Source organism: Lagopus muta, chromosome 6 (genome assembly GCF_023343835.1).
Source record: "Lagopus muta isolate bLagMut1 chromosome 6, bLagMut1 primary, whole genome shotgun sequence".
In the NCBI taxonomy this organism is placed as follows: Eukaryota; Metazoa; Chordata; class Aves; order Galliformes; family Phasianidae; genus Lagopus; species Lagopus muta.
The window spans coordinates 1,314,518-1,329,487 of NC_064438.1; the positions used below are offsets into that span (position 1 = coordinate 1,314,518).

Here is a 14,970-nt window from a genome sequence, read left to right on the forward strand (position 1 = left end):
TCCACAGATTCTGCTGAATTTCATCTTTCTCTGACAAAGTGAAAGGGAAAAGGACTCCAAGCTCTCCAGGAGGATGTCTGCAGCATGGCTGGAGTGCTCCTTGGTGTCCCCACCCCTGGGCCCACACCAAGTGCCCCATTCCCATCTGAGTGCCTAAGGGAAATGCTGCCTGTGGGCCAGGAAAGCACTGTGTAAGGAGAAGTGGAAGGTTTCCAGCTCCCAAAAAGCGATTGTTGAGCATTTCCAAAGGAGCGTAAAAACACTTTGAAGTTCAGTCCATGAGTTAATAACCTGCTTTTGGGGGATGCTTTCAAATCACATCCCTAAGGACCAAGCTGCACTTCATTTTACTAAACATGGACATGCAAGGTGCAGCGAGGATCACCAGGATGTCCCTCCCACAGAGATGTGCTGTGACAGAAGAGCTGCACAACCTGCTAGCTGATGGGCTGGATAACAGCCCCACATCCCCAGCAGCCCCACAGACACAGCAGGAGACCAGATAGCAAAGCAGCACTGAGGCTGCACGGGTCCAGTGATGCGCGGGGATCCCCTCTGCAGCATGTTGTGCACTAAGCCTCCAAAGCTGACATCCCTTTGAAAGCCCTCTTAATATATCCAATTATAGATTTTCAGCAACTTTGAGGAATGTTGGCTTTCCCAGCAGCTGACCTCAGAAAACACCATTGAAACCACGAGGGATTTTGCTGTTGAGCTCAGTGGGGGAGGATCAGGTCCTACATAATTTTATTGTCAGCAATGATGACCTCTCTTCACAAATGAAGAAAGCCCCTCCTGAACCATGCCCTTCAAAATGCAAACTGTTTATTTTTATAGCCGGATCCTTCCCCGAGTGGGATATTCGTGCATGGTTAACTTATCCTGGGCTTTAAATGCTTGCCAAGTGGCTTTAATAGCAGGATGTTGTTTAGAAAGATTGGGAAGGATTGCAATAGAGATAATTGCCAAGGAGAGATAAATGAATCTTCAATCTCAGACCAAGTTGGCTTTATTGTTGGGTCAGGAGGGAAGGTCCAGAAAAATCCCCCGTCTGCAACTAAACCTGTAATGATAGTTTGGGATTTAGGGAAGCTGGCAGCTGTCGAGATTTTCCTATAAAAGCATCTTTTGAGACTTAAGACAGGTTTGCAATTCCATATAAAGGCATGAAAGCCCTGTTTGGCTGCAGGAATTTAGCATTGCATGATCCAGAAAGCTGGAGGTGAGTTTTGGGGAGAGTAGCAGCTGGTGAGGCCCCACATGTTATTCATCCTGTGGGCAGGGAGAGGCCAAGCGCCATCCTCCAACCAGACATTATCCCACCCCATCATGCAGAATTAAGGTGCTTCACGACATGGCAGTTTGGCAGCTCAGCCTTGTTTCCAAAACAAGTTGCCCAAAATGAAGCTGAGGCAAAACCACTCCAACATATCAAAAATATGGAAGAATCTTAGAATCATTAAGGTTGGAAAAGACCTCTGAGGTCATCCAGTCCAGCCCCAACCCACCCACGTCATTGCCCACTAACCACGTCCCTCAGTGCCGTGTCTTGAACACCTCCAGGGACAGTGACTTCAGCACCTCCCTGGGCAGCCTGTGCCACTGCATTGCCACTCTTTCTGAGGAGGAATTTTTTCCTAATATCCATCCTAACTGTTCCTAATACCCAACCTGAAGAAAGCTCCATTTGTGAACACATCACACGACAGGACAGCATCCCCGAAGCGGCTGGTTCAGTTCCCCAGCCCGGGGCTGTGTTCCCAGCCAGCCTGCAGCCCCACTTGAGGAGCAGCCACCCCAGCCCCCAGCCCACCCAGCCCATCCACACAGGGACGTGCTCACACTTGGTGCATTGCTCGGAGTTTTGGGGCTGAGGCGCGTTCCTGTGGCTGACACCCAGCCCGGCCTGCCCGTTCCTGCGCATCCCAGTGCAGGGCTGTCATGGCTCATTACCTGTCTGTCTGAGGTTCAAGCCTGGGTGACTTCTAATTTTTTGAAGCTTAATGCTGGGAAAACAGAATTGGTTCAGTTCACCTCCTGGATATGTGTGTTTATGATGTACAACGTGATACCGTGCACAGCCTCCCAGCTGCTCTCATTGCTGAAAAATGGCCCTGCTTTATCTGTAACCGACCTTCCTAACAGCGTACCCACTCCGTGTGATGAGGGAACGCATTCCCAGCGTTACTCCAGAGCCTGGGTGCCATTTGATCCTGCTCTGTCCAGGCCCACAGCCCACAGTGACTGCAAGCCCCTTGCTGCGCCGTTCTCAGCTGCTTTACAAGGCTGCAGCTAATGTCATAACAAGAATTAAACTGTCTCATCCTATTACGCCCATCGTAGCTGACTTCACTGCCTATTAAGGTGACAGTGCAGTGATTTGAAATTTGTGTTAATTGTTTACCCCGTGTTGCCGAGGCCTTCTTGGGGTGTGTGCAGCAGCCTGAAGGCTTCCTCTGGCCACGGATTATCTGTGTGTTCTACTTTATATGGACTCACAGAGAATACCCTCGTAGTCCAGATCACACCGTCTGCCCATGGAGGTTCTTGGCCCATTCATTACCCCACTTTGATCACATTGGAAAACAAACCCGTGGGAAGGGCATGGCCGCATTTGGTGCTATGAGGCTTTTTGCCCTCTCTGATTCCTATCAGCATCTGCTGCCTTCATTTTGTGCTGCGGACAAAAAAAAAAAAAAAAAAAAAGAATTTTTACATGAGCTGCAACTGGGTCTGAAAATCCTCAGGCGCCCAGCACATTTTGCACAGTTTATAGCTTATAAACGCGGTTGCGATTTGCAAAACTTGCTGGTTATTTGAATTCCCAGCATTTCTACCTGGGGAAAAGCAAAGTCTCCTGGCTGCCATTAGAGAGCATTTCATTAGTGCAAGCATTCACTATTTATATTTTGAGCAGAAACACGCTGCTTGCTGACACAAATAAAGTATAAACCTCTCTCATCCCATTCCTGGCCATTCCCACACCCGAGCACTGCACGCAGTGTGCTCCTGTGCTGCTGGAGGCATTGCCTGCATTTAATGCCAACTTTGCTACCTTTGGAAAGCACCACTTGTTGCCTTCCAGACTTCAAACGCCCATTGTTCCCCATCTGTTTGGATGAACTTTCCCCATGTATGTTCATCTGGGATTTAATCACGATAAAACCACACACAATGACAGATTGTGGGCGAGCGAAAGGTGCCGGGTGAGCACAATGCGGTGCTTCAGCCGCTGCCTCTGCGTGCTGTAGGGGAGTGAGAGCAAGGGGAGCCCAGCAGGCTCCATGCAAGGGGTGAATGCAGGTGGGCACGGTGTGGGCAGGATGTGTCCTGGCTCCCCTGCTACCTGGCAGACTCACATCTGCGTCCACATCTGTGTCCACATCTGCGTCCACACTGCGTCTTCTGCTCCCAGCGCCTCTAGCACAAGAAGCTGCAAATTGGAGGTAAAATTATTATGGAATGACTCTGAGGCTTTCCTCAAACTTGCAGACGTGGTCTTATTTCTCTTGGCCTCTGCCACCAGCAACCGCCTGAGTCGCTGCTTTAGAGGAAAAGTGCACTTAGCTCTTCTGCGGCTACTGCTTCTCACCCAGGAACATCCAAGGGTGTTTAAGTATTCATAGGGTGTGGAGTTTGGGGATCAGATGTTTTCCGTACTTTTTTGCTTGGATTTTTACCCTTATCTCATGACATCTGCACTCGTTGCTGATGTGACCTACTTAGGAAAGTGCTGGCACCTGCAGCAGCACTGCACGGCACAGCGTGGCACACCATGGCATAGCACAGCATGGCACAGCGTGCTGCAGCCCATGAGCCCCATACTGTACAGCAGGACACGGGCTGTTGGCAGCACCCAGCACTGCTCCCCAGCCTGAGCCTGGCAGAGCTGCTAACATCATTTTTAGGGTTTTTTCCAGGAATGCGCTCCTCCGCGTCCACACTATGAAAACAAAAGGCAAACAAGTTGCAGCAGACTTTCTCTTGCAAAATGAATTTGTCAAGCTCTGCTGCGTTTTGCTGAAGTGTAAGAAACTGAAATAAAAGTGATCAGAAAGTTAAGAACCTGGCTCCAGGGCAGAGCGCGGCGGGGATTTCGCTGCCTGTTTGCTCTTCCCAACGCTGGAGGTGTGGGCAGGTTTCCTTGTTGCCAGAGGAAATTATTAATGGCTCCAAGACCTTTCCAGACTGATCTTCTCCCTTCCCCATTGCATTCTGCAGATAATACTTTGATAACGTTTTGCAGACAGTAATGAAAATAGCTCAGAAAATCATATTTTGAGACAGCACTGGGGCTCTTCCCTTTATTCCATTCCATTTATCCATAGGCTCTGGCAGCAAATGGAAATTCCCAGTGCCCCCCCTCCAGACATATTTCTGTCTGCATTCGACTGATTTTTCTACCCCATCTCCTTCTGCTCTACGTGATCTGTCAATATTGGGTATCCCTTCATTACACTTTCCCCCCCTTAGCGGCTGTTCTTCCTCACTGATTTCTCCTCCCTTTACCATTGCTGTTTTCAGGGTTTGCTTCGGTTCAGGACTGCTGTGCCTGAAAGCAACGAGCACAGCCGCATCTATCACTGCAGAGCACAGTTTGCATCAGCTCTGTTTTGGGGCTCCAGCTCCCCATGCACTGCTTGCACTGCACAGCAATTACCCGGCCGAGGTGGTCGGTGCAATGAAGAGCTGTCAATACTGTGTCTATCGCAGATGAGGCATCTGCAGGTATGGATCAGAGCAATCTGGCCATTGATTTTGAGATTCTCACTCCTCTGAGGACAGTGACAAATCCATACGCTGTTCCCAGGTGATGGGTATTGCCTGTAGATTCCTGATTTCTTCAGGGTGTGTTGGTGTGAAGTGAGCCTCAGTGCCAGTGGGTAAAGCTTGATTGGAAAAGTGGGCACAGACAGTACAGAGAAAACACTGCTGTGCTGCTGCATCTCCTATTTCATCTGCGTGTGTTGAGTCAGCCCTCTGAAAGCCCTTTGTGCTGCAGAAGATCCCGAGCAGGTAAGTGTGTCCTGACTGAAAAAGAAAGATTCCCTTCCTGGGGGAGCCGGAGAGTCCTGTGAGGCCATGTCTGTGTATGTGGGTGCACAAATGCAGTGAGCCTTCTGAACCTGCAGCCCTGCACAGCGCCCTGCTCCATGGGACCACAGCCTGTTGGTGAGGAATGGGGCATCACCATGCACACTGCCAGTGATTGCTGGAAGCATTACATTTGGATGGAGTATGTCCTCACCCTTTGCTCCCTGTGATGATGTGTCATGGAGACAATCTTTCTTTAAAACTCCTGAAACTTTTGACACTGAGCTCACTTTTATAAAGCAGGAAATGCTGGCAAAATGCAGGTCCGATAAAGGAAAAAACCGAGGAGGAAAAAACTGGGGCTGTTCATTTTGTAACCAAATGAAGGCCAAGATGCTGCGAGCTCTCTCTTGTTGGGGGCACGTAACAACACCTGCTGGCACAGCCCAGCCATGCATTGCGGCCTCACTGGATTGAGGTGAGGTGCCCAACTTTGTCCCTGCACAGAGCAGCCCTGTGCCACTCCGGCACGCAGAGGTTTCAGTGAGAGGGTGGATTGGGCCCGCAGAGCTCTTAGCGCACATCCGACCGAAAAAGATGTGACACTATGAGCAGGGCACGTGTGAAAGTGTGAAAGTGTGGCTGCGGCGGTGCACGGGGTGTGCGTGCTGCGGGGCTGGGAGCAGCTGGGCCAGGGCCTGTGGGGCTGTCCTGGGGACAGCATGGTGCCGTGTCCGTGTGTCTGCGTGCCTATATGCTTGTGCGTCTGTCTGTCTGCGTGTCCGCGTGCCCGTATGCTCACATGGGGCAAGGAGGGGGGCATCCCAGCTTCGTTTCTCCCCATGATGCAATGGAACACCTGACCCGTGAATCCTCACTCTGCAGGCTGACCCCAAAGACTGCCTTGAAGAGTCAGCCTTTCCCAGAGGGGAAAAATCCTGCCGCCTTGCCCAAACCTGCTCAAACTCTCTGGGCTCCCATTGCCCGCTTACTGCAAGGTTTTTGGCAGAGCCGTGAGCTGGGGGTGGGCTCAGCGCTGCTGTGGATGAGCTTGGCCATGGGGCCAGAGCCCAAGGTGGGCTGGCCCTATCCGCTGCCTGCATGGCTCCATTCGACCAGCAGCCTGGGTCTCCTCCCCGCCTGTGGGTGAGCATTGGAGCCGTTGGTAACGAACGAGTGCTGCCGTTCCCCTTGCCTTGGCTGCAGTATTTTTAAAGCTTTTTATTAAAAATTAATTTCTTATTTTGTCGGAGACCCATCGCTCGGTCACGTGGCTCCCTGTCATGTTTCTATCCTTCCTACTCATATTCAAGTTATGCCATCAAGCTAATATATTGTGACTGCTCTTCTCTCTTGTGACAAAGCCTTGCAGCTGCCTCCAAATCAATAGATGTCAAAGAAATATGAAAACAATCATGACAGAGAACTTAAATCCTGGCTAGAGTCTGCATAATAAAAAATGTGCTTCTGTTCTCAAGGCAGCGGATTAATTTATCCGAAAGTTTAGTCAAATTTTATTCCGGTACCTTTTTCCCAGCAGATAGAGCTACATCTGTTGGGTTTGTAATGTAATTTGTAATTACTGCCCTTCATGTGGTCCAATGCCTTGAACCATCTTTAATTAAAAGCATAATTAAGGGAAGATCTAAAGGAAGACAATTACCAGATGGTCTTTTTTTTTTTTAGAAGCGGTTCGTTGCACGGAGGGAACAGCCCGGTTCGCTTCGGACTCTGCTTCAGGGCCGGAGGGGTCGGGGGGGGGGGTCCGGGCCGGGGCTCGGGGGCGGGCAGCCCCTGTCCCGGCTGAGAGAGCGGCGGTGGCCGTGCGACAGCCCCGGGGCGGCCCCAGACCCCCCCCACTCCCCCTCACCCCGCACCTGGAGCCTCCGGAAGGGAACGGCCCCGAGAATGGGAATCAGGCAGCAGAGCGCGGGGCGGTGCGTGAGCTGTCGGGGGAGCCGGGCTCGGAAAAAAAAAAAAAAAAGGAAAAAAAAGAAAAAAAAAAAAAAAGGAAAACCTCGAGCGGTGGTGTAATGTAAATTAAATTTTTGCCGTATTACGAAGATTTCATTATTTGACTGTTCGCATTCAAAGTAATGCAGCAATGAATTGTAATCATTTCAATTATCTTCAAGATAGTTTCTTTAGGACACAAGTTGTCAGAGATAAAGCAGCGTTCTCCCGCTCTCCGCGGGTCCATTTTCCGGGCGGTTTGCCGCTCCGCCCGCATCGCTGCCCCGCGCCCCGCTGCCTCTGCGGGGCTCCGGCCCGGCCGCTCCCCGTGCACCTCTGAGGGAACTTCAGCCCACGCTGGGGCTCTTTTTCTTTCCTTTCTTTTTTTTTTTTCTTTTTTTTTTTTTTTCTTTCAATTTTTTCCCTCCTTCCTCCCCTTCCTTTTTTTTTTTTCTTTTATTCTTTTTTCTTTCTATTTTTTTCCTTCCTTTTTCTTTCTTTTTTTTTTTCTTTCTTTTTCCTTCTCTCTTCTTCCTTTTTCCCTTTTTCCTTCCTTCCTTTTTTCTTCCTTCTTTCTTGTCTCCCTTTTTCTTTATTTCTGTTTTCCCCCTTTTTTCCTTCTTCCTTTTCATCCTTTTTTCCTCTCCTTCTTTTTTTCCATTTTCTTTTCCTTTCTTCTTTTTTCTTTCCCTTTCCTACATTTTCTCCCTTTCTCTTTCTAATTTTCTTCTTTCTTTCCTCATTTTTTCCTTTCCTTTTCCTACATTTCTTCCTTTTTCCCGTTTTTCTTTCTGTCTCTTTCCCATATTCTTCTTTCCTTTTTCCCTTTATTTCTTCTATTTCGCCACCCCCCCCCCCCCCCCCTTTCCACCCTTTTTTTATTATTATTCATTCATTTGTTCATTTATTCAGTTTTTTGGGTTTTTTTTTTCCCCGTGTCTTTACCTCCTCTCTTCGCCCACCCTTCTGCCCCCGGCCCGGACATTCCCTGCCCCAGTGGATCCGAGAAGCACCAAACGCGAACGCCCCGCACCCGCTGTCCCCGTCCCACCACCTCCAAGGCTCTGAGGTCCTTCCCGGATCGCGAAGCCCAGAACGATCCGGTGCCTCTCAGCGCATTTCCATCGGCTGCCGTCGGGACCGCCGCAGCCCGGCTCTGCCCGCACTCTCGGCTTTGGTTGTGTCGGAGCCTCCGCTCCCAGCGAGGTTCTTTGAGAATAAAAGAGCGCGTTTGTACCCATTATTCATATCTCGGGAGTTCCGGGCCTTCACTACGTTAAAAGAGCCCCGAACGGACAATTCGCCGTCCGCAGATATTATATTTGTGAAACGCGCCTTTGTCGGAGCTTTTAACACCTTCTTATAACGAATCATTTGTTCTTTTCTCTTTAATTTTGATAGACAATTAGCCATCAAATATACACCAGTTGACTGTAACCGAGCATTAAAGTGCCCTTTATTTAACGCTAATTTAGCATGGCCGCTTTGTTTCACTTTGCCATCCGCGGACCAGGTTTTGTGGCACAAATAGGTGCAATTTGGAGGCTCCCCGTCCCTCCCGGCCGCGGAGCTGCGCTTTGTGCCGCGGAGCGGGGCCGCACCGCGCCGAGCGGCACCTGGAGCCGGGGCATTAGCATTGATATGGAGTTAGTTGCGATGTAATCTCCTAAATCTGCCCGAGATTCGGGGAGATAATTACACTTTCGCTGAATTGCCAGGGGTCAGCGTCTCTGTGGACCTGAGGAGTTGATTTACTAACAATGGTGTTACATAAAAAATGGTGTTTGAGATTATAATGTTAATGGATGCAGCCACTGGGGAAAGCGGGCGGGCTCGGCTCATTCGATGGAACTCGCTTCGTGCTTTACACGGATTCAAATCACAGCAGCATTTAATTTAGAGGAACGAGTTCGGCGGTAATTACAGCGCGCGGAAAGGTCGCGGAGCCGGAGGAGGGGGTTTGCCCCAGGTTGGGACACGGGATTCTGCGGATCGGAGCTGCCTGAGCCTCGTGCCTGGCCGCAGCCGTGGGGCCGCAGCTCCGCGTTTGGCATCGTGGGCCCAGCAGAAACCGGCTCAGAATATGAAGAAGAATTAGAAGGAGATAAAATAAAATAAACAAATAGGTAGATAAATAAATAAAAAGGAAGAGGAGAGGAGAGGAGAGGAGAGGAGAGGAGAGGAGAGGAGAGGAGAGGAGAGGAGAGGAGAGGAGAGGAGAGGAGAGGAGAGGAGAGGAGAGGAGAGGAGAGGAGAGGAGAGGAGAGGAGAGGAGAGAAAAGAAAAGAAAAGAAAAGAAAAGAAAAGAAAAGAAAAGAAAAGAAAAGAAAAGAAAAGAAAAGAAAAGAAAAGAAAAGAAAAGAAAAGAAAAGAAAAGAAAAGAAAAGAAAAGAAAAGAAAAGAAAAGAAAAGAAAAGAAAAGAAAAGAAAAGAAAAGAAAAGAAAAGAAAAGAAAAGAAAAGAAAAGAAAAGAAAAGAAAAGAAAAAAGAAATATCTACGGAGGGAATGCCCCACAGGTATTACCCCCCGCAATGCCCCCGGGGCACCGCCAGCTCAGGACAGTGTTTGGGGCCGGGCCGGGTGCTGCCCCAAACCTGGGACACGACGGTGCTCCCGGCGGGGCCCGGCCCGCTCCAACCCGCACACTTCAGCCCCGTACCGGGGGAAGCGCTGCCCGACGGGCACGGGGCGGCACCTGGGACCCAGCACCCGCCCGAGCCCGGACCAGCGGCCGATGGGGGCGGCCCCCAGAGAGCCCCACGGCGGAAGAGGCGCGGAGGCTGCTGGTGATCCCCGCGGCAGCGGTGCAGGGGCACAGCCGAGCCGCAGCCCCTCGGCCCCCGACGGCCGCCGCCCGTTCCGCGCGGACTTTTGCGCGGCGGCAATCTATATGTTAATTGAAAAGTTCTGAATTTAAAGAGGTTGTGACAAGTTATAATTTGTCTCGTCAACGTCTGGGGTTCGCGCACGGCGCCGCAGCTCGGCGCGCCGCTCCGTCTGTCAGCGAGCAGCTTGCCTCGCGCTGCCTTCCCCTCGCCCCGCGCGGAAATGACAAATGCGCGCCTTTATCCATACAATTTATTTCATTATTGTTGCCGGCACGAAGCATCACGATCAATCATAAGGAAGTCCAGTTGGCAGGTGTCAATCTCGCTCTGTTTTTGTACGTCTCGGTCTATATTTAATCCAATTACAGGGGTCACGGAGTAAGTGCAAATCCCCTTGTTACAACTCACGTCTTATTCAAGATTTAAAGTAAAAAGTCACCGCGGTCACATGCGCGCGTTGGGACCTCCGCACCGCCGCCCACTCCCCGCGGGCGCTCCGCGGCGCGGTCAGACCGGTGCGGGACTTTACGGCTCTTTTCCCGGGCGTTTGTGTGCAAATGAAGGGTCTCGTTATTGCGCGAGCGGAGAGGGAGGCTTTAATGACGGGAGATCTTTCCGCTCATTGCCCTTTCAAATACAATTGTAGATCGAACTCAGCCTTGTCACGTTGAGGAGCAGTGCGTCCCTAACATCCAGGACGTGCCTGTCGGCTCTCGGCGGATTGCATCCCATCACCCCCGGGGAATGCAGCCCGCGTCGGGGCTGCGCGGGGCGCGGGAGGCACACGGCCCGAGCGGGGTCCCGAGTCGCGGTTATTATGGAAATGTTCGGGAGGAGGGAGAAGCGAGATCATTCCAGACAGCCCGGGCTCAAGTTTTTTGGCCAAATTAATACCATTAGGAGTCTTCGGGAAGAAACAAAACAAAACAAAACAAACAAAACACGGGGATAACGCTCAGCCACGAAGCGCAAAGAGCTGATTTAAGGCTGCGTTTCTTTTTTGAAGCGAAGCGCTTTTTTTTGGATTAAAGCACGGGGCGAAAACCGCGGCCCCGTCTTCGGGACGCGCCCACGTCCCGCAGCGGTTCTACAGCGGCCCCGAACCCCGCACGCCGGGCTCAGCCCCGCGCACCGCTCCCGCGCCGCCCCGCCCGGCGGGTCCCGGAGCGCAGCACTAAGAGGCCTTTCGGTTCCGACCGCGCGGGTTTTTTTTGGAGGATACGGGGCTCTCGAGCTCAGTCGGGACGGCAAAGAACGAGGCGAAGGCGGCACAAATCCGCGTCGCCGCAGCGGGGCTCAGCGCGGTCCTGGGGCGAAAGGAGGATGTCAGAGGGGGAAAATTCTATTATACTACGAAATAAACGTGCGGGGAAATAAAACCGAAGTCCTGCAGACCACGTACCTTGCGCACGGGCGCACGTCCCAGCCAAGCTGTCGCCGAGCTCCCTCCAAGTCGGAGCCGCCTTTCCATTGCTATATCCCCCCGTTCTAGAAGATTTCCTTCGGGTTACACCGTTTCCCGCAGCGGTCCCGGCCCCGCAGCCCGCCGCAGTAAACAAACGGTTCTGATGTGCTTATTATTATTGCTCAAGTTCTGCTTGGGTAGAGAATTAACGCTCATTATTGCACCGCGTGCCGCGGATCGCCCCATCCCTGCGAGCGCGGGGCTTCGGGGCACCTCGGGAAGGGGGATTAAAAGAAGGCGCAACTCCACGTCGCGGTGTAAATCAAAGACGTACAGAGTTTATCAGCGTGCAACGCTCCTCGGAGCACGACCCGGAGGGAGCACGGGGGTCCTCGCGTCCATCGCCCCACCAGGGACAGCCCGCGCGGGGCAATGGGGCACAGCGCGCAGGCTGCGCGCAGGGGCGGCCCCGTGCAGTAGTGCCGCCGCGGCCCCGCGTGCTTCGGGCGCAGCGCTCTGCGGCTTCCTCCCTCCCTTATCCTATTTATTTGTATTATTTTTATTATTGTCATTTTTCCGCGGCCTCTACGGCACTCCTCAGGCACACACGGCCCGCTCTCTTCCTTCTCCTCCCGCCCCGCTCCGCTCCGCGCGATTTTTCCGAGAAGATAAAAGCGCAGACAGAGCGCGGCGGTGCTGAGGGGGCACCGCGTGCCCGGCCGAGCGCTCCGCTTTACGCCTCAGAGAGCGGCGCGGCGCGGGGCGGCAGCACCTGGCCCTGCTGCGGGAGCCGTCTCCCGCTGTTGACAGGCGGATAAGCGGGAGGGAGCCGCGGCGTTCCCGTCACTCCCCTCCCTCGAGGGCCCCGCCTGGTCGCGGGGATCCGCGGCACCTTCGTGGCAGCGTCTCCGAACGTGCCGCGAAAGCCCCGTACGGCCGCAGCCCGGGGCCGGGGTCACCCCGCGGGGCCATACCTCGAGGGGGCGGCGGAGGGACGGGCCTCGCGGCCCCCCCAGCTCATCGGCAGCTCCGCGAACACCGAGTACAGTCCCACAGAGCAGTCGGCCGGGGGGTGCCTCTGCGCCCATACATTCGTTACCCTCTGACACGTGGGCGCCGGTCGTAGCCCCTCTCTGCGGGCGGGGACCCACGCCGGGGCCGGCCGCGGCGGCCGCAGCCCTAAACGTGGGCCCGGGCCGGGGCAGCGCGGGGCGGGGGAGAGCCGTCGGGGCGAGGAGTAGCCCCGGAGCGCCCGTCGGACGGGGTGAGGGGCAGCCGGAACGGGGCACGGGGGGCGGGGGCGATCCCAGCAGCCTGGCCCCGGGCGGGGGCCGTGCCGCGAGTGCCGTCGGGGCGGGCGGCGGCCGAGCTCGTGTCGCCTAAAATGTCTCATTAGCTAAGTACTGTCCGCCGTGACGTCACCGGGGCGGCCCAGCCAATGGGGGAGGCGCTGGCGTGGATATTAAGGGAAAGTTAGTGCAAAGGCAGCACCCCTCTTTTATTGTCATTGACATTTAAACTGTGTGGCAGGTTCCGGCGTAGGAATCGCCGAGCGGAGCCGCCAGGTGCCTCCTCGGGCCGCCGCGCCGCCGGACAGGTAACGGCCCCTCCGCGCCCCCACCCCGCGGACGCCCCCGCCCCGTCGGGGCCCGGGGGCGAGCGCGCACCGCGGGCAGCGCACGGCCCAACAGGTGGGGAGCGGCTGCCGCGCCGTCGGGGGGAGCTCAGGGCCGCGGGACTGCGTGGGGCTGTGCGGGCTGCGGAAGGGCTCCGCGCAGCCGTCGGGGGTTCGGAGTGGGTGCCGCGGAGCGGGCTGGAGAGGAGAGCCGCCGAAGGGCGTTCTGCTCCCGAAATAACGGCGAACAAAGGGCCGGCGGAGAGCCCGCAGCCCCGCTTACCTGTGCGAGGCGTCCCCGGGAGCTCCTCGCCGCTGCTGCGCGGCTATATCGCGGTAAATGGACATTCTCCTGCAGCAATAAATCAAACAGCATCTCTGCGAGATCCTCCTCCCTAATTAGAGATGTTTATGGGGACGGTGTTTATCCAGCTGTCACGCCGGGAGAAAGCTGTGACATAATTACCTCTGACCAGAGCCGCTTTTATATGCGCATCCCGCTGACGTATGGCGCGGCGGCACTGAGAGATGCGGGATCGGGTGTGGGGTTCGGCCGAGGGAGGACGTTTGCGGCCATTACATCCCTTAAACCAAACTTTTGGGCTTCCCAGACGGGGAACGCCACGAGTTCAACTTGGTTCCGAGCGCTGCGCGCTGAGGGCCGGGCTGGAGGAGCCGCCGCGGCCGGTGTCGTACGCTGGACAGAGCGGCCCGGTGCGGTGCGGTGCGGGGCGGTGTGTGAAGCTAACGGGCGGCCCCGGACCGCTCGGCCGTTGGAAGTGCATTGGGGAAGGGCTCTGTGGGTCCCGAGGTGTGGGATCCTAAGCCTCCCCTCTCTCGCTCTGTAATCAAACCCGCGTCGCGCTGGCGAGCGGAGCTCAGCTGCTGCTCGCCCCAGACAACGGCATTTAAAGAGCCTCTCCGCTCGGCCTTATCCCTCCGGTGCGGTGCTCCTTCCGAACGGAGCGGCCTCAAAGTTTGGTTACCGGCTCGGAGAGCCCCGTGTAACTCTGCGCGCTGCGGGTCTCACCCGCTGTCAGCACAGATCCGAACAGGCACGCGGTGTCCCGGAGGCAAACGCAGCGTAGTCGGAGCCGTCAGGGCTGGTGTATCTCTTCGCTCTCAGACTGGACTGGACAAGGGGACTTTAAGCATTTTTCTGGGTATTAAAAAAGGTACTTCGCAGCCCGGACATTAATCCGAGGAGACGATACGGGGTGTGTAGAGCTGTGCTCAGCGCCCGATGGAGTACAGTGAGAGGGGACCACTGTGCGGCACAGAGAGAGCGCTCGGAGGGGAAAGAAGCTTGGAGAGAGGGACGTTACATTAATTAGGGGCAGCAATTAAAAAAAAAAAAAAGAGAGAGAGAGAGAGAGAAGAAAACACAGACAAAAAAAAAAAAAATCTGACCACATATAGTGGTTGCTTATCTTTATATATATGTGTGTGTATATATATAATATATATATATATATATATATACTCCTAAAATCTTTTTTTTTTTTTTTTAATGCTATTTTTTTTTTCCCTCTTCTTTTCTTTTTGTTTGAATGGTGTTCAAAAAGCAAAAGGGGAGAGTGGAGGCACGGCCGAGTGCGGGGCTGCAGGGGCCGGAGACTCCGATGGAACAGGGGAGAGGGGAGAGGAGGAAGGAAAAAAGGCAGGCAGCCGCAAGCAGAGCTGTGCCGGAAGGCTTCACCTTCTCGGCAGGACTGGCAACGGGGAGAAGGCTGCTGGGTGCGAGAGAAAGTCAAAGAAAAATCGTGACAGGAGCAAGCGGGCGTTTAGTGCGGAGGGCTCCGGGCACGGCGCTCCCCCTCCCCGCCTGCAGCCCCGCCCGAGGGCACCGCGTCCCGGCCCCGGGGGCGGCTCCTCCCGGTGCAGGGGGGTCCCGTTGCGGGGCTGCCACGGCCTCGGACCGAAGGAAAATGGCGGCGGAGCTGCGACGGGCCGGGCCGGGCCGGGTGGCAGCGCGGGGCGGACACGGACAGGGCCCCGCACTCTGCCCCGCACCGCCGCTTTCTTCCCTTCAACTTTCGGCTTTCTTCGCCCCCCGACGCGCACCGCCGTGACGTCAGCGGCGTTCCCCCTCCTTCCTCCCTCCCCTCTTTGGCGTGAAGGGGGGGGAGCGGTG

At 54.6% G+C, this 14,970-nt stretch overlaps 1 long non-coding RNA gene across 1 annotated transcript in view; it reads left to right on the forward strand.

Annotated features, from left to right (window-relative positions):
* Window positions 1–946, forward strand: part of LOC125694710 (uncharacterized) — a 93,895-nt gene extending 92,949 nt beyond the window's left edge. Inside the window, exon 10 of the long non-coding RNA XR_007377668.1 lies at window positions 8–946. This is a non-coding gene — a long non-coding RNA (uncharacterized LOC125694710). The remainder of the gene's footprint in view (window positions 1–7) is intronic.
* The last annotated feature ends 14,024 nt before the right edge of the window (window positions 947–14,970 follow it).